Source organism: Prionailurus bengalensis, chromosome B1, assembly GCF_016509475.1.
Source record: "Prionailurus bengalensis isolate Pbe53 chromosome B1, Fcat_Pben_1.1_paternal_pri, whole genome shotgun sequence".
NCBI classification, from domain to species: Eukaryota; Metazoa; Chordata; class Mammalia; order Carnivora; family Felidae; genus Prionailurus; species Prionailurus bengalensis.
In genome coordinates, this window is record NC_057344.1 from 103,848,635 (window position 1) to 103,869,516 (window position 20,882).

The 20,882-nt window shown below is 41.5% G+C and overlaps 1 protein-coding gene across 2 annotated transcripts in view; it reads left to right on the forward strand.

Moving 5' to 3' along the window:
- The first annotated feature begins 609 nt into the window (after window positions 1-609).
- NDNF (neuron derived neurotrophic factor) overlaps window positions 610-20,882 on the forward strand; it is a 38,972-nt gene continuing 18,699 nt past the window's right edge. The window contains exons 1-2 of one of the 2 annotated variants that reach the window (XM_043569385.1): window positions 744-1,242; window positions 15,024-15,112. The gene's annotated coding sequence lies outside the window, so the exon portion shown is untranslated. Of the gene's footprint in view, window positions 1,243-15,023; window positions 15,113-20,882 lie in introns of both variants that reach the window. The other variant, XM_043569377.1, reaches the window with a different exon arrangement.

Genomic DNA, 20,882 nt, shown 5'->3' on the forward strand with positions numbered 1-20,882 from the left:
GTTGCTAATTAGGTAACTTCTTATCATAATTACCTAGTCAGCCTTAATGGCTTCACACACTCTGCTCCGTCTCTCACTGGTCCTGTAGGGCCGCTTTTCAATTGTTAAAACAGCTGCTGAGTTTCAAACCGGAGGAGGCTTGGTGTGCGCCGAGGGGGAAGCGCTCCCTGAGTGAAGGCGGTGGTAGGCAGGCGGTGGGGTGAAAAGTGGGACATGAATGCACAGTTTGCACACTCTGCTTTCCGCCTCCAACCTTCTGGATTTAGCTCGTCTCCCCACCCCCGGCCCCCAATCAACCCCAGAGTTCCCCCTTATTGTGCACCCGGGGCTCCCTGACGGTGCGATGGCCCCGCGTACGCTTCTCCCTAGGTTTTGTGGCTTTGAGGGGGTCTCGGTGGGCCTCTCTCTTCTTCCCCACGACTGGCGGGGAGGTAAGAACGGCGGTGCGTCCCCTGAGATGCCGCCCGCGAAGGTCCCCGTTTGGGGAGCGCTGGGTCTCCGTGTGTGTGTGTGTGTGTGTGTGTGTGTGTGTGTGTGTGTGTGTAAGTGCGCGCGCGCGCGCGCGCGGTGGCGCGCAGCGGGAGGGAGGGAGGAACCGAGGGGGGAGGCAGCGGGCAGAGGAGGGAGGGGGCGGGCGGGCAGCGGTGGGGCGGGAGGGGGAGCGGCTCTGGGCTTCAGCAGTGACACTCGGGAGCGAACACACACTCCCGGCTCGGAGCCGCGAGAGAGCGGAGCGAACCGAGCCGCGCACCCGCCGCCGCCGTCGCCCCGCGCGCCCCGCTCTCCTTGCGCCGCACTCCAGCCAGGCGCCGGTGCCCCGAGCGGCCGCCCGCGGAGCCCGCGACAGCCCCCGCGGGGCTCGCAGCATCCTCGCGGCGCCCAGCCCCCGCACGTTCCCGGCCTTTTAAAAGGACCTCCCGCCACTTCCCCACTCTGCCCAGGGATCCCCCAGCCCCGCGCTGCTCCCCGCTCCACTTCGAAGCAACTTCGGCTGCCGCGCGCCGCCAGCCCTCGCCCGCCTTTGAAGTTTGCAGCGCCCACCGCAAAGTTGGGACACTTCGGCCGATTTAATTTTTCTCTATTATCGGCCTCCTCCTCCGCCTCCCAGCCCCTTCGGTTCCTGAGTACTGGTGCTTAGCATCTTGGCCGGTGCCGGGGACGTGGACTGTTTCGCACACCACACCTCGTGGAGGGATTTTTCCTCTCCCCCTCCCAGGAAAAGCAAACCGATTTTTTTTTAAGGTAAGTAACGAGAGGAAAGCAACTCGTGACGTCCCGACGCCTTAGACCGCCACCCCAAGACCTGGTACAAGGAGTGTTCACACCCGAGGGCTCCTCTGGGGTTGGGGGTGGAGGCGCGCGTCCCCTAACTCAGAGGGGCCCAGCGAGGTTCTCCGTCGCGGCTGGACGAGGGCGCCAGATCCCGAGGAGCTGAGGGCTTAAGGGGCGTGGAGCAGATCTCCCTCGGTTTTCCACACTGGCTTCGTGGCTGGGCGGCCCCAGCGGTGTTAGGAGGTGGAGAGACCGTGCACGGGCGGGGGACACGGGGTTCCAGGTGCCCAGGGTGCGGCGGGGTCCCGGGAGCCGCAGAGCCTTTATCCCCGACTTGGCCTGGACACTTACTTTGCCCGCCTGCCGGGAGGGTTGCTGCCTCCCCCTCCGGTTCACCTCCTGTAGCCTTGGCTACAGAAAGTCTGTGAGACCGGCGCGTTGAGTGTGGGACGAAACGCGAGGAGTCCGGACTGCGCACCCGGCTCGCGCTCGGGCAGAGCAGGCGCGGGGTCCTGGTGGGCTGCCCCCAGCCGCAGCCAGGGGCTCGGGGATCTCGGTCCGCTTCGGCCAGCCGAACCTCTCCGCTTTGGCACCTCGTTCGCGCTCTGCCTCGGAGGCGAGCATCGTTAGAGAAACTTCCTCGAGCTGAGCAGGGGACCTGGGACCTGATCTTGCTTTTGCCGCGGTACCAGAGCAGCCACCGAGGGGACGCTCCTTCTCGCCCCAGACCGAGCGATAGGGCGTACGTAGTGCACTAGCCCTGTCTGTGCACCAGTGGGTGCTCGCTCCAGTCCGCCCTACCTTCAGTACTGAGGTGAGACTTGGGGCGGCCCCTACCCTCAGGAATGAACGAGTGGTTCCAGGTCCCCGCTGTTCCCCTGGGACACTTCGCAAACTGCAAAATTTAGGGTGTGGTTTCGTTTCATTTTGCGCCCTTCCTGCTCCCTCCCCCCCCCCGTGCCCCCGCCCGAAGCTGGAGAATTCCCCTTAGCCCTCCGCACCGGGTCCGCGTGGGTCGCGGAGGCCCTCGGAGTTTGCCGCGGGCACCTCTGCAAAGGGCGCTGAGCTGACCTTCGGGCAGGTCGCGGTTGTGCTCCCGGCCCCCTTCGGGGCGCTGTCCATCTCCTGCTCAGGGTACAAGTAGCTCCGTGAAACCAAGACCTTGAGCGAGAAATGAACCTGAGAAAATGTCTCTGGGTTTGTTTTTTGGGTTGTTGTTGTTGTTGTTGTTGTTGTTGTTGTTGTTTTCTTTTTTCTTTTTCTTTTCTTTTTGTTTGCTTTTTTTTTTTTCCACATAGTTCCTTTTAGCAACTTAGTTGGACTGGTAAATTCGTCCACTTCGCATCATTCGATCCTACTATATCAAAGAAGAATTTATTTCTTCATTTAGTCCCTGACCTCTCCAACCACACTACCCTCTTTCCCCCACTCCCTCACCCACCCCTTCTTTCGCCTCGCTTCCTGAACCCTTTTTCTTTTCTGAAGGAGGGAATCTCCGCACCTCCTCCCCTTTTCCTCCCACCCGGGCTCTGAGCGCCTGTGAGAACCCGGGGAGTCGTCAATGGAAATAAATAGGACCCAGCTCCATTCCCCGCCCCCTTCAAACAAGTAGAATCCTCCCTGGGCTCACAGAAGTAGAGATAAAACATCCCTCCAGAGGGAGCGCTTTGGAGGATTTGATGGGATTGAACTGTTTTATTATCCTGAAAGATGTGATGGATGGACGCGACAGCAAATACGCGTACGGAGAGCGATCAGTAGTTATTATTATTAATTATTGTTTGTAACAGTGATCGTAAGGCCATACCCTAGCTGAAGACCGTGTTTATATTTGGTTTTGATTTTGTGTCAGTCTCTTATTACAGTGGTTTCAGAAAGTGAGTACACCAAAGGGGTATTAATTTCTCACACTCATTCTGCATGTGGAATTAATTAAATGTCAAAAAGATACTGTCATTTTACCAAAGTCTTGACCTATGAACTTTTAGAAGGTTGCAGTCTTATGAAATGCCCTCCTTTGCCTCAGTCTGTCTCCTTAAAGTTCAAAAAACATGGCAACATAATTAATTATAGTCCCAATTCCCATTTTCAATCTAAACCTATATGCAGGATTACATTAAAATATCCCATCATGTATCCTTTAAAAGTGACTCTGATGAGTTTGAATTCTTCAGGAGGGGGAGTCCGCTGGGAATGAGGGGTCCTGCAGTTAGAAAAATTGGTGACTATTTCAGATTTCACTAAAAAAACCCTTTAATTCTCCCTTTAAAGAAAGAAATTACAAGTGTTTTCTCTGCATAATTCTTAACTTCAGTGAATATCCTTAATCCTTACCACACACTAGAAACATAACAGCTTGCAGCTTTGTCTGTATTGTTTTCATTTTTATGTCAGGACGTTTGATTCATTAAACCTGTATGTGGAAGTCACAGGCTCCACGTGGCAGTAACACTCCGTTTTAATTAGTAACTATCATAAAAAAGAAGCTAGAACTCTGTAATGGGCCTAAATTGCTAGGAATTATGTGTGGTTTAAATTACGCATTTATTTCAGCAGAAATGAAACCATGAATATAAAACATCTTTTAATCACTTGCAGACACAGCTTTTATCTCCTAAGATGTAACAAAATGTATAATTGAAAAATACCCTTCTAAGAATGAGGGAAGCCCTCACCCTCCGTTTATTTGTCCTGGGTCTATTGAGCATTCATGTGGCAACATATGAATGGTAAAAAAGCAAAGAGTGATGTCATAACCTTGGCAACACCATGCTGAGGGAATGCTTACATTCAATGTAGCCACAGTGGATCAGTCTTCCGATAACTTAATGTAGCGAATGTTTCAATCAGCTTCATGAACCTGGTGATTCAGATTTTAGTTTTCTCACTTGGATTTATTGACCATACTCTCCGTGTATAATACGGGAAATTTTGTGTTGTTAAACTATAATTATTTGGAAGGAAGAAGGGAAAGGTAGAAATAAAATGTATCTGTCCATTGTTGTCTTCCCATGTTCATTTCTGTAGTATCTCTAGTCAGTCTATGAAGAGGTCAGAACTTTTATTTTAAAACTGATTGTGTTTTTGTTGTCATTGTTAGGACAGAACTTATTTTTCATTTTGCAGCGATGAATGAGTAGATATTGGGATTGTGACGACTATGCCTGAGTTAACAGATAGCAAGAAATAGTAAGAATTCCACATAATGTGCATGGATTAAAATTATTTTAGTCTTTTTTTCCTTAGTTATTCCAGTGATAAAGTAGTTGAGTCTAGTGTCCAAGCAGTGTTCTCACACTGTTTTGCTCCCTCTTTTCTTGTCAGGTCTTGCTCTGGGGAGCCCTGCGCCCATAGTACCATCCAAGTAATAAATGGAACTTGCCAGGGTCAGTTCCCATCAGCTTAGGCACCAGGAAGAAAGCATATCCCATAGTCATCTATACTGGGTCAAAGGCAAGTGTAATCTACAAAACTAATTCAGATTATTCACTTGACCTTGAAACAATGTCTAGAACCTGTAAATGTTTATTTTGGAGCAATTATTCTGAAGAATATAATTTTTTTTTCTTTTCTAGTTGGCTCAGTCATTCATAGAAGCACCAATTAAACAAGTTATGTAGTTGAGTAGTAAACAGTAAATCGCACCAAATCTTTGCTTTCAAACTGATTTCAAAATTAAAGTCCTCAAATATTTAAATATTCCATGTAAAAATGCCTGGCCACTTAAACCCCAAAGTTAGGATAAATTGTGCCTTGTTTCCCCTTATATTACAGTGCACATTGACACCTACGACACACATAATCATGCTTCCGCATGTTATTTTTCACCTAGGAAGAAAAGGAAATACTGTGCCACTGTTGTTAAAAAGGAAAAAAAAAAAGAATCACATAGTATGACATAGAAAAACAAAACTAATACTTTATCGCATCGTATAGTGTTATGCTGATCCTAAATTCGGTTGTATTTCTGGGAAAAAAACAAAGCATGTTATGATGAGTCTGTGTTTGGACCTGTGCATAGAGATCTCTTGCCACTCCTCAGATGACACCTGACATTTGATGTCTGTAGCCCACCAGTGCCCAAACCAGTGACAAAAGCAGGTGTGTTCTCAGCTGCTTACTTCCGAAACACATTCCCTGAACCCGAAGGTACTATATTCACACCTTCCCCCTTTCTTTGTGTATCTTACTACAACTGCAAGCCACCTAATCTGTGTATTTTAGTATTCTGAAATATTCGGAAATTATAAACTATATAATATTAATTCACCTCAAATAAAAAAGGTATTGTTAGTTTTGCATTTAAAAAATTGAGGGTAAGGTAGTTGATCAGTAATGGAACAAAAGTGAACTAGCGATATGTTTCTGCAGATCTTTCCCTTTGGGATGAAGAGACAGACTTGACCACAGAACAGCTGGATATTGGGTTCTGTTACAATGTCAATTTTTTTTAAGCACTCACTAAGCTAAAATTGACTTAAACTTTAACGTCCACAGACCTCAAGTCTTTAAATATAGAAACATCCAAGATTATATCTCATTATTCCTTCCGCAATTATCCATATCCCTTGGAAACTGATATATTTTAGTAAGTTGGTGGATAGTTTGGGGTTTTGATTTGTTAATTTTTCCTGTATCAAATTTGAAAAGGACATATATTTAATATCATATATTTCTCTGAAATATTTATTTTTAGTTTCACTTGTGAAAACTCTGGATCTTTAAAAAAGAAAAATATGACAGAATGTATATAGTTAACTTTTCCAATGGCTCTTTTAATTGTTCTTTTGAAAGAATTTGCTGCCTTCTATATAGTTATTAGAAAAGAAAAAAAATACTTTTTTAGAAACAACAGGAAATAGGGGCACCTGGGTGGCTCAGTCTGTCAAGCCTCCGACTTCTGCTCAGGTCTTGATCTCACAGTTGGTGAATTCAAGGCCCGTGTCAGGCTCTGTGCACAGAGCCTGGAGCCTGCTTCAAGTTCTGTGTCTCCCTCTCTCTCTCTTCCACTCCTGGCCCCTGTTCACACTCTGTCTTTCTCTCTCTCTCAGAAGTAAATAAACATTAAAAAAATAAAAAAGAAAGAAACAACAGGTTATATAAAGTTTGGAAAGAACTCAATAAAAACGTGATTACACATGACTAGAAATCAGCTCAAATGAAGGAAACTCTTGGACACAGTGTGGACATTTTACATTTAATAACCAAATAACAAAAATCGAGTTAGCAACATGCACTCATGTCTGTTTTCTAATTGGAATGCTTACAGCCAGTATCACAAATAGTGGTCCTGACTGTAGTCTACAGTGACCGTACAAGTTTCTGTCTTCTCCCTAACATGAAAGCAAGGCAAACACTCTCGTATTCCAGCTGTGTGCTCAGAGGACGTGTACTCCACGATCTAAAGACATAGCCGAAAAATATGGACTCTATTCATATGGGCATTTTATCCATAACTAAAAGTCATCATAACTACATCTTGTTCTCTGAGGCAATTGTCCTTGTGTACACAGATCTAGACAAAATGAGACTGAAATTTATCATTTTTAAAAAATGTTGATTTATTTATTATTTTCGAGAGAGAGAAAGAGAGTGCACAAGCACACAAGTGGGGAAGGGGCAGGGAGCCAGAGGGAGACACAGAATCTGAAGCAGGCTCCAGGCTCAGGGCCAGAGGCGGGGCTCAAACCTAGGAACCATAAGATCATGACCTGAGCTGAAGTCAGATGCTTAACCGACTGAGCCACCCTGGGAACCCCTGAAATTTATCATTTTCTAAAAGAAAGAGTAAAACCTGAACTGATCATTAGAAAGATTTGTGAAGGGTGATATCTTGTTTTTGAAATCACCATGACTGCTGTTTAATACAGAAACTATGAGCAAGTGTTTATTTGCAAAGATAGAGAATACCATATCTGGATAGTTGACAAACAAAATGAGGGGTGACATTGTGATACTTGAAAATATTATGTTTACAAGAGAAAAGCTTGTGTAAAGGGCTTGATTTATTTAGGGATAGTTTCTCCAACTTAGGTGCATCCTGGAGTATAGGTGGTTACAATTTATAGCACATGGTAGTGAAAAGTTAAACCTCAGCAATCCATGTGAACCTAAGAAATGGCTTTGATTACTCCCTTTTGTTCAGGCCATGTGTACTCTAAGCTCATGGGCATTGCCAAATGTCACATTATGCATTTTATTTCTGTAATAAAATATGTCTCTGATTAAATTATCAGAGTCATACCAAAATAATCTCACATAAAAATACACATACTTGATCCTTTTTAGTTATCTTGTTTAAAATACATTTAAAGACAGGTAATAAATACATGTTACCCCTAAGAATACACTAGTATATATGTCATGATTTAAATCTAAATATTATTCATATGTTGATAGCACTCAATAAATGTTGTAATTCATATTAAGTCACAGCATTCACTAAAATTCACTGATACCATCCAAAGCTTCAAGTTGGGATTGTTTCAGAAGTAACTGGATCCTATAGCTGAAGAGATATTTGTTGCCAACAGTGGTGACAGAGATCAGAAACAGCACTGGTAGTTAAAACACCTGGAAAACTGAGAAAAGACAGCAATCATTTATCTTTTGGCCTTCCCAAGTCTCAAATATTTCAGTTCGAGGGGTGATCCTTCGAAGTTTGCTAAAGTGTGCTATGAACACATAGGACTTTTTTTTTATGGAAAATGAAACTGCTTCTCAAATAGAAGACAAGGATTTGATACTCCAACGATCACAGTAGCAAGTACAACCATATTAGTAGATGGACAAAAGGGCAGGTTCCCTGAGGTACTGGGGAAGGAGTCCTGCCCCCAAATGTTACCAAGGCCTCTCATGGTACTAAAATGCTATCTTCGAAAGATGATTTTTTTTTTCCCTTTTTAAAGTAATTTTATTTGTCAGTGTCCCCTATAAATATGAAAATACCCCTGGGGAGGAAAACAGGGGAAGGTCATTGCTAACATCTTACAGAGATGTTAATAGCCAGATAAAGCCAGATTGGAAAGAATTTTAGAGAAGGGAGATACTTATCTTTGGATCTCTTAGCCTCTCCTTTGGACAGCCTACCCTTAGTGTGTATCTGCTTTTTTCCCTTCCTCTTCCCTTCCCTTCCCACCGGTAATTGACTCTCAGTTTCTTATACTCTAGTGTAACTTATCCCCGGGGCCAGCCTCAGGGGCCACACTTGGAAGGTCTCTTGTGCTTAGTCGAATGCTCTTCTGTCACCATCTTGAAATTCTTACTTTTTGAACAAGAGGTCTTGCACTTTCCATTTTACACTGGGCCCACAAAATATGGAATTCACCTTCTTTCTTCCTTGATGTAAATTTAAGATACGGAATCTAGATGTTGAGGAATCGGTGAGGACACTTGAGATTATCTTTGCAAGGTTAGGTCTACTGAGTATTTGTATTTAAAAACATATCTTTTCAGTAAAATGAAGGAAACAGGATACTCTTTTAAATAATTGAGGCACTGAACAGATATCTAGTGTTGATCTTGTAAAGCAGAGGTCTCTAAAAAAGGGTGTCCTCTTTCCCTCACAAGATGCCTCATTATGATGAAATGAGAAAATATCAGAAACCCTATCTATACTGACTTTTATGTATAAAGAGGGAAATCTAAATGTTCTGTTAACATTATGTAATAGATCTAATGTCAAAAGCACTCTTATTCAGTGTATCAGATGGTCAATGAAAAAGAAATAATGGCAGAGGTCACATTTCTATGAAGTAAAAATAATGTCAGGTGAAAATAGTGGCATTCCAATCTCCAATTCTTTGACAAGAAGTCAGCCCTACCTGAAAAAATGACATGAAGTATAGGATTACATCCAATATAATCAACTAGGATACTCACTGTGGCATAGAATGCCTTGTTATTTTATATATATGAAATACAGGTATATATATTTTTAATCACAATTCCAAAAGATTTGGGAAACAACACATTAGAGAGCCAGAGGTCTTGAACAGAAAGCTGAAAGAGCCCTCAAATAAATTAGTCACCATTGTCTTCAAAAGTATTCTTAGTTATATGTATACACATTTGATAATTCCTCTGTTACAAGTAAACAGATAATACATTCCATTATGTTCTGAAAATTTTCAGTATCCTAAGAGTTAAAAAAAAGTTGTCTGGGGCGCCTGGGTGGCGCAGTCGGTTAAGCGTCCGACTTCAGCCAGGTCACCATCTCGCGGTCCGGGAGTTCGAGCCCCGCGTCAGGCTCTGGGCTGATGGCTCAGAGCCTGGAGCCTGTTTCCGATTCTGTCTCCCTCTCTCTCTGCCCCTCCCCCGTTCATGCTCTGTCTCTCTCTGTCCCAAAAATAAATAAACGTTGAAAAAAAAAAGTTAAAAAAAAAAAAGTTGTCTAATCTGCTCTAGTAAAAATATATAAAGTGCTACATTTGGAAATTTTTATTTGAAATTTTATTGTTTATTGTCAAGTTGCTAGTTACTAACTTATGTTAAAGTTGCTTCTGTGTTTTGAATTTCACAACAGTGAATGGAAATTATTCTACTTATTAACAATATTATAACTTTGTAAAACCCATTGATTGTTTACAAGGTACTTCCACATTCATCATTTACCTTAATCTTCACAGGAACCCAGTGAGGAAGATAGTAACCCTCCTCCTGCTGAGAAATCTGAGACTCAGTTAAGAGACTTCCCTACACTCATTCACATACTTCTAAAATAAAGTAGGGACTCTTGGTTTCATAAGCAAAATTGATGGAAATGTCTAAAAATTTTTAATTGAGATTAATTGCCAAATTAATTTGCAAGGATGCATTTGCTTGGAAAATTTTTCTTTTACAATTTAATGATTAAAAAAGATCATTAATTTAGTCTCAATTGATAAGACCTTAATCACAGACAGTTTATGTGCTAGATGTTTGCTGGTTTTGGTAATTAACTTACTAGAGAAGTTTTTACAGAAAAATGATTACAATTTTCGACTTTTAATCAGTATGTGTTAAGGTACAACACTGAAAAATTAATAATCTGCAGAATCCCTTTTTAAAATAGTGGTATTTCATAATAATAATTCACCTCTAGACTCATTCCATTATTCCACTAATAATATGGCACTTTTGAGAGAAAAGATTTGAAGTTACGTCTCTTTTAAAATTATTTAAATAAATGATTCCTCCCCCTCCCAAGTTGGATGAAATTACACATTTCAGTGGAATGAAAGTTATTGTAGACACATATGATAGGATATTCCAAATATTCTAAACAGTTAAAGCCCTTTAAAACATAATGAGGAATAAGTAAGTTCAAACAGTGAAGATATTTATACGCACACTCACATTAACATTTCAGCCAGCAAGGTCAATCTGTAATTGAAAACAATCTCTATATTTAAAGTTTTATTCACATTTACAAAACAATGACAACAAAGAGGCAGTTTTGAAACATTTTTTTCTCCCGGCAGGCTCTATCTTGTGTAATGACCAATGAACATTGTTGACCCCTGACACTCACCAGCAGCAGCCTTTCCCCAATGCTTAAAAACAATTTTTTTTTTTAAAGGAAAACCACACCTAACGGTAGATCTTACTTTTGGAGGAGGGGAGGGATGAAATGATTGTGGTCAGTGTCTTTTGGTTTGTCATCTCTCTGTTGTAGACTTACGAGCTTGTGTTATTTCATCATAATTTACTATAAACTCTTCATTAAAAGTGACCTTGGGGTCTGCCCGCACTATCTGCCTTTTGAGTGCCCTGTTCTTTAATCATCTCTTAATCCAGAAATAATAATGCAGAACATCCCAGGAACTGAGCCTGATCCTCAGCTCTCTAATCTCGACACGTGCATCTGAAATCCCTTGCTAGATCTAGTGCCTAAAAAGCCTGAGAACACTCACCTTTCAATCCGCTTAATCCATCTTTGTTTATTAAACAATATTGATGCCCTCAGATATGGTCTATCAAGGCTAACAAAAAGAATATTAAGAATTTCCTCCTGTTTATGTGATTCTTTTTTAAAACCCAACATCTTGGCCTTTCCTCTGTGTTTCTAGTCAGTCTTTAAATAGGAACCTAATCTGTTACCTGATAGATTAGGTAAATTCAGATAGAATAACCTGATGCTGAAACTCTTTCTGATACCTGTTTGAAGAGCAAGTCAAAAGATGTATCTTTTGTTGTTGAATAAAATTTTGCAACTAGTTTGAGAAGCTGTTTTATACTATTTATAGATAAATAGGACCTTTTTTCATTGTAAAAAAGCATTCACACCCACCTTTTTAAACCTCATTAACAACCCTGAGAATAAATGTTTTCCATTTATGGATGAGGAAACTCAAAGAGTATTAAGAGATTTGCTAAAAGTACAAAAGCCAATAATGGTTTGGTCAGAACTCCTTCAACTCAGATCTTCTTACTCAAAGTCTAGCGATCATTTTCTATTTTACTTTGGCAGCCTTTTAACCGTCCCCAGGCTTGGAGACATGAGCCCAGAGAGTGAGATACAGAAAGAAAAGAGAGGTGATGCATTAACTATCCTCTCTTTGAGGTTCTCTCAACTGTGAGATTGTCACGAACCAGTGTCCTTGGAGAATATTATCTCATCTCTCCGAAGACAGGGCTCTACATTTGTAGTTTGTTTTTGGCCTTGGATATTATAGGAGGGATCGCCGAAGAAATCCATATTTTAAAACTGTTACTTGAACTTACTTCTTTTTACAAGAACACAACAACTACATACTTGTGTGCCCCTTGCTTTTTTTTTCCTTTTTTTTTTTTAATCTGGAAATAATAACTTAGGGTTTAATCATTTGAACTATTTAAGGTTCCTGGTACATCTGTCTCACTCTTCTATATTTGACGTATATTATCTTGATTACAGTATGTTTAATGACTACTTTGATTTTGTCTTTACTTTGGCACTTGAGGCCACTTCCAAAACTCTTTGATAGCAGACAGGCTTTAATGCTGTCATATCAAAATAACTGCCAGTGGGGAGGAAAGAAGCAAAGCTTCGGGACTATCAGGTATTTGGGAGAATATGGGATTAGGTCCATGGAATCAAATGCCAATTCTTAGCTATGGTATTTACTATTCTACGGTAATAATTATTTCTTCTTGATAGCATCTTATTTCTTAGTAGTATATTTGCCAACTTCATTAGGTATATGAATAAATTAGGATCTTGTCACAATCTCCTAAAAAATTCCACTAGTTACTGGGCTTTAAGTTAAACACAGACGTATTCCCCAGAGAGAATAAACCTGCATATCTTCTTGTTTTTTAATCTAAAGAAGGTAAAGAAAAGAGAAAGCTGTGAAATTGTGTGGATGTAATAATAGTTCTCAAAGTAAAAGGAAGAAAGGATATGTATAATCTCCATGTCGTCCATGGTAAATATATGTTTAAAACATTAACATTTGGAATGAGTGAAAATTAGAAATCAGAAAGTGCAAACAATGAGGGGCACATGGCTTGGTCAGTCGGTAGAATGTGCGACTCTTGATCTCGGGGTTGTAAGTTCCAACCCAACATTGGGTGTAGAGATTACTTAAAATACTTTAAAAAAATTTCAAGCAATGAAAATCCTGGAGAAGAAAATCATTGTGCCGCCATAACCAGATAATCGGTCATGGAATTGAAAGACACAGATCTACTCAAAGTGCAGCCCATGAACCATCAGCATCGTATCTCTGGGGAGCTTGTTAGAAAGGACGAGTGACAGGCAGACTTTTTGAATTAGAATCTGCATCTTCACAGGAAAGTTGAGTGATGTGAATCCACATTAATATTTGAGAAGCACTGGTCTATAGCATTCCTATTCCCTGATCAGAAAGTATCCCAACCAAACCATATTTCACCTATTTTCAAGGAAAAGGGTTCTCTTGAGTAATGCACTGTGTTATTCTTACATGTCCTGGTAACAACGGAAAAAAATGCTTCCCTATACCAGGCCTCTGGACCATCCGGCACATACCACCCCTCTATGGCAGCCAGCCAACAAGTTTCCATGAGGCCCACCTCAAAAGATTAAGGAAATACTTCCCAAGTCTTTAAGTTTTACAAAACAACCTATTTTATACCCATAAAATCGCCAAAAGCATCCATAACTTGTTTCCTATTTAGCTTATTATATCTCTTATGAAACAAATCCCATAAATCAGCAATAATAGTTAATTTTATTACTTTCAATTTCATTTATTTGTTACACACAAAATGTCATGTACATGTGCTTGGTGTTGTTCTATGACCACCATTATAACTGTCATAAACATAGCATTTCCTTTCTACAGACCCTGGGCATGTCAAGAATATGCACAAACAAATTAAAACGGTGTGCAGTAGAAGTATGCACGTAGAAAAGCACACAACTAAATTCCCTGTGGTCATAAATGTTTGAGTCGTGAAGAATGAGTAGGAGTTGGCCACCGAGAGAAGCAGCAAAGGTGTCCTAGGTGAAGGAGTCCACTGAGTCCTGAAGAACACACGGGAATGACAGCCAAGTACAGACAGTTGTCGGGAATAAGTCTGGTGGAGTGAGCAGTGAGGTAAAGGACCTCATGTGCACGGACTTCATCCTCCAGTTTGGGGGAAACATCTGACTTGTTTTGGTTAGCAGAAGAGTGAAACATTCTTGTTCATAAAGATAATAGTGTCATTACTGTGCAAAATGGTCAAGGAGAGCTGTGGGAAATGGGTGTGAGAAGCACTAAGTGGATAATCTGAGGCATTGCCAGTTTGGATAGAGAAGAGAGAACAAATTTGAGAGAATATGCAGCAGGTAGATTGGCAGGATTTGTTGGTGAACAGCGGATGGAGATCCAAAAAAGTGGCTACTGTTGAGGTTCTTCATTTGGTACGTGGCAGGACTGTGCTGCTGAGCTAATTAACACCAGCGTGTACTTGTTTTCATGTGGCATCTCAGGTAACTCTTGAGCAGCCTGGTCAGGAACACTATTCCATTTGAGTCAACACGGAAACCAGGGTGAATCAAGAAGCTGTGGGGACTTAATCTGCCCATGGACTCAGTGGTACAGAAGTGCTTGGCAGAGGAAGGCATAGAGCCCAAATTCAAACTCCTCACCAGCCTGAGTCTGGCTTGGTGAGGCCAGTGCTGAGCCACTTCACACCTTTGAATGTTGGATCCTGGGCATCAGAAGGAAAACGGGCCTGGAGCTAAGAATCAGCCTCGAGGCCTTGGCAAACAACCACCCCCAACTTCCTTGCATAGTCCAGAATCTGATGGGAGAGATTTCAGATTACCCTCTTCTTTGCAATAAACTCCTTGAAATCAGTATAATTAAGCAAATACTTATTTAGTGCCTACACTGTATAAGAACTAAAAAAGTCTATATAGGAGATACAAGGATGAGTAAAAAGTAATCGTTTCCAGGGGACACGTACTTGAGTAAACTCATGTTGCTTCATGGAGAGCTTTTTTTTTTTTTTTAAGGACAGGAAAAAATATTAAAATAGCTATAATTCAAGGAAGATAAGAAAGTGCTGTAAGAATCAAAGTCTCTGGCTTCACTGGAAGACCTTAATTCTGCCTTATCCTCCTCTTATGTCTCCAGGGATCTTGCAACAGGCACTTAATAAACACTAGTTCACTCACTGACAGTTTACAGGGAGAGCTCAGATAACAAACCATCTAAGTAAACACTATGCCCCTACAATCCTATTAAGAATCTTCCTGCAGGTTTTATAGCCCTTTTTTTTCTTTTTTTTTTTCTTTTTTTGTTTCGTTTTGTTTGCAGTGTCTCAGTCCAGAAAGTCAGGAAGCATCCTTCCTCTGTCAGAACACCTACTCTTTAAACTGCTCTGTTCAGTTTAACAGCTTTGTCAGATAAGTCTTTATTTTATTGAGCCCCAATCTCCGTCCCTATAGTGCCATGCGGGCAGCTGGTACTAGCTGGGCCAGCCAGAGTGTTTCTAATCCCTCTTTCATCTGATAACAGACCTTAAAACATCTGGTGTCACCGCCCATCCCAGCATGCCTGGATTTAACACTGCCAGTCCTTCCTCATGTGACTGTGGCCGCCTCACTGAGTCAGTGCTGTCTTCTGGTCCCTGTGGATTGTGATTGCATCCCTCTTAGTGGCTGAGGGTGACAGTTAAGGCACAGATGAGGCAGATTCCTGGACATAAAATCCAGTAGACCAAATAGGTCCTTCCCCTCAGTCTCCATGGCTTACTACTCCTCTCCATTCAATCCCCTGCTAAAATGTCACTTCCTCAGAGAGGCCATCCATGACCACTCAGCCTAGGAGGGCTCCTTCCCCCCAACCTACTCCCTCTTCTCCCCTCCAACCTCTTTGCCTGTTTCACTTTCTTCACAATGCTACTGCTGTCTGGAACGGTTATGTGTAGTTGTTGACTTGGTCATCATCTCCCTTACCTACCGAAGCACAAACCCTGCTAACACAAGAACATCACACATCTTGTTCACTGCTGTGTTCCCAGTGCCCGGCACAGAGTAAGTGCCCAGTAAACATTTGTTGAATCAGCCAATGAACTCTGCAATCCCATCACGCTTGCTCTTTTAGAAAAAGTTCCTGTTGTCACTGCCTTGTTGATGAGTATCGCTTTTTCTTACATCACTAGAATCTGGGTTATAAAGATTTCTTTGATCAAAACTTTATGGAAGATTCAGCCCATGTGTTCAGCAGACTTAGCTGGCAGAATTACCAAAGCAATTTTTGAAACCAGGTTTGTTATAAGAACGGGAATATCTTTGAACCAGAATAATTTAAGTACCTGGTTTTTTTAGTATGGTAAGTCGAACTAAAAAGGCCTTTAAAATTTTGAAGTTTCTTTGAGAAGGTAGTATATATTACCTGAGATAGATGGAAAATATGTAAAGAAGGTAAGGTTGTTGCTGATGGGTGGGTGAAGAGACTGATTATTTTTAGAATCTTCTATTCCTTCTACAGTATTTTATTTTATCCTTGCTATCACTAACAAACAAAATTAGTAATGATCTCCGTTCAGGAGACATGGCGATTACTCAGTTTGGTCCACCAGTCAATTGGTATTTAGTAAATCCTTGGTATATATGTGACAAAATATCTGACAAGATTGCTGACCTTTCTCCTTTAGAGTATTCTACACTCTTTGGTGTCTCTAATGACCCTGCCAGCGATCTCTTTGCTCTCTCAAGCCTGCTTTTCCCTGCCTGTCACTGAGCTTACTACCTGCCTCATCCTTGCCCATGCCTGTGCCCTTGCCTTCATTCTCATATCAAGCCTGCTGCCTTAGGATTCCTCCGCGGATGGTGGCACTCTGCAGAAAAGTGCCCAGGAGCATCAGTTAGATGACATTTGGCAGATGTGGGCTTATAGGAAGGTTTGTAAGTTGTATTTTAGCCTATCCATTTGGACACAGCTTATGAAGAAGTCTGGTCACATGCCAAACTGCAGGGTTTTCTTGTCAAATTTTCTTCATAACTTCTTTTTCTTTTTTAATTTTTTAATGTTTATTTATTTTTGAGAGACAGAGATGAGCAGGGAAGGGCAGAGAGAGGAGGAGACCCAGAATCTGAAACAGGCTCCAGGCTCTGAGCTATCAGCACAGAGCCCTATGCGAGGCTTGAACCAACAAACAGCAGTGTCATGACCCAAGCCAAAGTCAGACACCCAACCAACTGAGCCACCCAGGCACTCCCTTCATAACTTCTGTCTCTCTTAGTTTCCTGCTCACTGAGCATGAACAACCCGTTACCAGAACTTTTTTTTTTTTTTTAAGTTTGTTTATTTTGAGAGAGAGAAAGGAGGGGAGGAGAGAGGGAATCCCAAGCAGGCTCCATGCTGTCAGCACAAAGCCCAACGCAGGGCTCAAACACATGAACTGTGAGATCATGACCTGAGAGGAATCTCAGTAGTAGTTTGCATCTTTGTAAACTTTGTAAAACTTAGTTTCTTTCTTATGTTGCCATCTTTCCTGTGAGGTCTGATGCACTCACCTGGACTGAAAGGGGTTCACAAGTGTAGGGCACGGAGGAGACCATCTGGGCCCACAAACCTTCAACGTGGATAGTTCTCCTGCCTGTGGTGAAAGTGTCCTGACTCAAACTGTGATTTTTCCACTGAACCGTGCCTCCTAACCTTGGGGGTGTAGGAGAGGGAAACTCTGTGTGGAAAAGAGAAGTTTTGCAAATAGGGCTCTTTGAAAAAGTAGCCTGTCCTGAGGAAGTACTTGTTCTTGCCTCCGTAGTCTTTCCCTGTGGTCCTAGGACACGATGTGGGGCTGTAGGGCCCTCTTCAGAATTCTTCCCAGGAATTCCAGCAGTTGATAAAAAGCATAGGTTGTAAACCATGAGATACTTATCTTTTAGCTTTCCTAAGTTTTCTCTATAAAAATTATGAACCTTCACAATTACTTCCTTACTGATCTCTCTGTATAAAAATATTTTCTTCCTCACTTCTTTCCAGACCATAAATAACTCAAGAAGAAAGGATGTCTTATGTACCTGGCACCTTGTTCAGTGTTTGGCACAAAGGAAGTGCTCAGTTAACATTTGTTTGTTAACTTTTACTGCTATAGTTCTACGTCTGTGCCTCAGCCCCGCACTTCACACCTCCATCTCCCTTCCCGGCATCTGGCTCTTCTCCCCTTACCCTACTTTCTCTCTGAGTCTTGTTCTGTCTTCACCAACTCTTGGTGAGTTTTCGCTCCAACTCTGAAGGCATTTATCATATGAGCCCCCCGTTTCCTCTTGGCATTGTGCTATCTTACATTGCAGGTTACTTCTACCCATAATTAATGGCCACTCAACTCGATTGTAAGCAGCAGAACAGTCTGAATCTACATTAAACATCTTTGTACTTTCAGTGTACTTTTGGTGTGTTATACACAACAGAGGCTCAGTATTTGTTGACCATGACACTTCATGTCTTATCTTCTAGGCTGATATGTGCTGTTGCTAGATGCTCCTGGCATGTTGCCATATTACATCTTAGCTAAATTTCAGTAGAGGATGGGGTATACAGTTTGTTAACTGCTTTGGGGAACATTGCACAGGAAGTCATTTTCATTTTGTTGCAGACCAACAGGAAACAAGGCTTAGTTGCCAAACTAAAGTAAGAAAAGCAACCAAGCATATTATTTCTCCCTTAGGGGCTTTCATTATTCTAGGAATCATTAGCTGCGCCTAAGATCGTGGAAATTATCCCAGCCATCTCAGTTGCACATGCAGAGGAAATTTTGATAGGAGGAAGATGTTCACTCTTTTGTTCCAGTTTTACTTTGCATTGTCTTCTGTATTGCTTTTGGATTTATCATATCTTCTAATCACCTATCAGATGCATTTTAGGAGATCCACTCCTTCCTTTAGTAAAATGGGCCTGGCTTCCTGAATCAAAGACTACTCTTATCTGTAGTACACATCGTTGGCCATTTCTATGGTTCAGTATTCTTATTATTGGCAGTAGTGATGGTGGGAATACAGGGTAACTTACTTTAAAATCTGATCCTCTTTCAAGCTTATTCTGTAGGCATGACCATCTTTTAAAATTAGAGTGCCCTAGTCTTGGCCCCACTATGAACTACACACCATGAGGATCAGAGGGGAGGAGATGACAGAATGGAAACTGTATTCAGATCCTTGGCATGTTTTAATTTCACATTGCTTTTTCATGCTAATTTAATTTCCTTCCAGAATGAAAGTTGGCAATCATGTAGAGAAGTGGTAGAGGAGGTTGGAATCACTGCAGCTGAAATGCATGTGAAGGTCCCTAATCCATAGATCATTGACATAATGAACTCTAAAACTGTTAATAATCTTTCCCCTCTGTAATGACAGCCCGCATTTGGAGAGCTTTCGCCTGTGGGTTCTGTGCCTGACTCTGGCTCTGCCTTGTTGAGGGAGGCTTACTGCAGCTGTGCTGTATAGACACTGCAGAACAAGAGCTCACCTGGCACGTGCCACAGACCGCTCCTTAGGGCCAACCCGGGGCCTTCCACTTCCACCTGCTTCATTTCACCCTTTGCAAATATGGAAACACACCAAACCACAATATGCTCTGTATCCCTCAAATTTTCAGCCATAGCAGAGGATACTTCTGTATGTATGAGAACGACCAACTAATTTCAGTTAACATTTTCGTTGTTTGCAAAAGACAACAGAACAGAACGATTTTGGGGAATCCAGCTTTTTTTACCACTAAATTTCAGCCTTGAGGGAGTGTGCATGCCCACGCTGGGCATTCTGCTATTAAAGTGTGCAGACAGACCCCCTTTGCTCACAGAGCAGGCTGTGGCAGACGCGGGGGCCGTTCCCCCAACAAAGGCTACATTTTTTTTTTCTTTACAGCTAGGTTAAATGCTTCAGATTTATTATCAGATGTGGCATGGATGATTCAAACAAAACAAATGCCCTTGAGTTTAAAAATAGAAGTGGAGAGACTAAATATTTGCACTTAAAAAGGAAAAGAAAATAACAGAAATCTCTGCGGCAGACCATTCCTTGAAATTATCCTCACTAAATTATAATCATGCACTTTCCACTCTCTGTAATTAAACATTAGATTTCATTTATTCCAGATGCATTTGCCTCAAGTAAATTCAGAATGCCCATCCTTCTTTCTGGGGATTGTAAATTTATTTCATGGTTTTAGCCTACATGTGATTGGGTTCATTGAAGAGTTTTTAAGTGAATCTTAATGACATTTTTTTTTTTCATTATTTGCTTGGTGTGGCCTATTGATACAGATGAATCTGATCTTACTGGGTTTACAACATGTAATATCTGTAAGAGCTGAATGATATATTTTACAAATACATTCACATGTTTTTGTAAGGAACTTGCAAGCCCTTGGTGGCTGGTTGTGGAGGAATGGAGAAATTTGATTTGATCATCTCACTCACAGGTAGACTGACCTGTTGACTGCTGTTTCTGAGGAAACTACAGCACTGATAAAGGTCACAATGTCTTTAATATACAGGACAGCTTCTATTTCAGAGAGTCTTAGACAGTTCATGAAAACCTGAAACAGCGTTTTATTTACCAGATTTGCAAATCCCTTACATTAATGGGATAATATAGCTAAACCGTAGTCTATAAATCTAAAGGCAAGCTTTTTAGTGGCTTGAAATATTTCCCTACACTTAAGACAAGATTATCAATAGGGATTGTGGTCAAGTACATCTAATATATTTTTTAAAAGAAGTAAGAAAGTAAGCAGATTTATTTACTTATAATCATTGTTTACACAATTTCCAAAAATAAATTTTTATTTTCACTAGGTGAGCCAATGGATTAACCAAGATGATAAATTGACTAGCCGGTCATATGTAATTAAAGATAAATTTTGCGAAATGACACTAGTGAAGTTGTAACAGACACCATAGGGCAAGTTTTATTGCTTTTACTATACTCTGCTTTTGTGGTAATAGAGGTTGTCCTGGGTGTTTAGTTGATACATTGGTAAATTATGTAAACTTCCCTTTTTTCTTGCTTGCCATTAGACTGTTTTACAATCCTCAAACATTTCTGCAGGTTTGTGGTAAAAGCGTATGCCAGGTCAGTTTGACTATTTATTTTAACTACACTAAAGGCTCTACAGAATAAAATGCTTAAGTTAATACCGAAAATAAAATCTTAGAACGAGTTGTATGTT